Source organism: Gavialis gangeticus, unplaced genomic scaffold (assembly GCF_001723915.1).
Source record: "Gavialis gangeticus isolate Ggan-Ray unplaced genomic scaffold, GavGan_comp1, whole genome shotgun sequence".
NCBI classification, from domain to species: Eukaryota; Metazoa; Chordata; order Crocodylia; family Gavialidae; genus Gavialis; species Gavialis gangeticus.
The window spans coordinates 38,922,823-38,924,941 of NW_017728997.1; the positions used below are offsets into that span (position 1 = coordinate 38,922,823).

Genomic DNA, 2,119 nt, shown 5'->3' on the forward strand with positions numbered 1-2,119 from the left:
ATGGGTGGGTGGGTGTGGGGTTTGTGGGGAGTTGTGGGTGGGTGAATTTGGGGGCTGAGCATCTGGGTTGAGCAGCAGTGGTGTGGAACAAACTACTGCTCAGCATGGGGGAAAAAGCAGCCCTTCCTCCTGCTGCCAGTGCTTCCTGGTGCAGCTGTTTGAATCCCACATGGGGCTGCCTGTGCCTGCTCTCTGCTGCCACCACTACCCCATGCGGCAGCCCAGAGGTGGTGGTGACACAGAACAGCCCTACCAGGGCTCCAGGTGGCTGCACCGGGAAGTGCTGGCCATGGGGAGGGGTCGCTTTCCCTCCCACTGAGCAGCAGTTCTGCACCGCTGTTGATCAGGCCAGATGGGCAAGTGCGGGATGCATGGGGTTGGGGCACCGTGCACTGGTTCCTGCCTGTACTGGCAGGGGCAGGGGGTACTGGGAGCAAGCAGGCAGATGGGAGACAGTGAGAGCTGGGCAGGAGCACAGGGCCAGCAACAGTGTCCTGGGGCCATGCTGGCAGGGCCCACAGTGGGGCAAGCAGGAGCATGGGGTCTCAGACAGCAGGGGCTCTATGAAGCTGGGCAAGCTCCCCTCTCTTCCCATTGGTGCAGCTCAGCCTGGCTCCATAGACCCCTTCCAGCCCACACCCTGTGCTCCTGCTGTCCTGCTCTGGGCCCCGCTGGTGCTGGCCCCGGGACACCGGCGCAGACCCTGCGTTCTGACACACCCACTCACTTCCGCACTCCCTGCCTCTGCAGCCACTTTCCCCACTTCTCTGCCTGCCTGCTGGCCACTCTGCACCTGCCACCCTCCACATGGCTGGACTGCAGGACACAGCAGGAACCAGCTTGGCCCAGCCCCAAGGACTGGGGCAATTGCCTGCTGTCCTTTCCTGCCTCCCCACCCCTACTTTTTACCTGAATTTCCCTCTGGCACAGGGAGACAGGAACAGCCCTACAGCCCCAGGCCAGAAGCTTCTGTTAGGCAGGGACTTCTGTCAGGGAGTGGAGGAGGCGGCTGGGCAGGCTTTGCTGTTCAGGATCCTGCCATGCCTTCTCCTGGGTCCTACTGCCCCTTGCTCTTGTCATCTTTCACAAGAAATTTTAAATTTATAAATCTTTGAAATTTAGAAAATTCATGTTTATCTGCCCCTGGCTAGCTGTGTAGCCAGGTGCAGATAACATTAATTTTCTAAATTTTTTAGGGGCCCAGGCCAGATAAAATGGCTTGGTGGGCTGGATCCAGCCCGTGGGGTGTATTTTGTCCGCTCCTGCATTAGAGGGTATATGGCTCAGTGAGATGGATGTTGTCCTGGCTAGGAGAGGGCTCTTTGTTCTAACCTAGGCTCTTGTTTCCAAAGTGGCAGAAAACTTCCCCATGCCTCTACTTCCATTTTACATAATGAATTATAAATGCAAGATGCAGGGGATCAGCTTCAAATGGAGGCTGTAAGGGTCTGGATAAAGCCTAATCTGTATTCTGGTGATTAGAGCACTGTGTTGGGAAGCAGGATGAAACCCTCTAAAGGTAACGGGAGGCCTAGAACCTTGGTTTCCTACTCCCTCGGTGACAGCCCTAGCTACAAGACTTTTGGGCTAAATCACAAGAAGTGAAATCACTAGAAGGAAGCAACAGGCTACAATCGGACCTAGACAGGTTACAAGGGTGGGCGGATGAGAATAGGATGGGATTCAACACAGACAAGTGCAAAGTGATGCACCTGGGGAGGAACAACCGGCACCATACCTACAGGTTGGGGAACTCCCCTCTTGTCAGCACAGAGGCGGAAAAGGATCTTGGAGTCATCATTGACTCCAAGATGAACATGGGCCAGCAGTGTGGGGAGGCAGTTAGGAAGGCCAGCCGCACCTTGTCATGCATCCAGAGATGCATCTCGAGCAGGTCCAAAGAGGTGATCCTCCCACTCCATGCGGCACTGGTCAGGCCACAGTTGGAGTACTGTGTCCAGTTCTGGGTGCCACACTTCAAGAGGGATGTGGACAGCATGGAGAGGGTCCAGACGAGGGCCACTCGCATGATCAGGGGACAGCAGGGCAGGCCCTATGAGGAGAGGCTATGGGACCTGAACCTGTTCAGCCTCCAAAAGAGAAGGCTGAGGGGGGATCT

The 2,119-nt window shown here is 56.2% G+C and overlaps 1 protein-coding gene across 1 annotated transcript in view; it reads right to left on the bottom strand.

Moving 5' to 3' along the window:
• SYN2 (synapsin II) overlaps positions 1-2,119 on the bottom strand; it is a 509,614-nt gene that overhangs the window by 378,296 nt on the left and 129,199 nt on the right. The gene's annotated exons all lie outside the window — the stretch shown is intronic.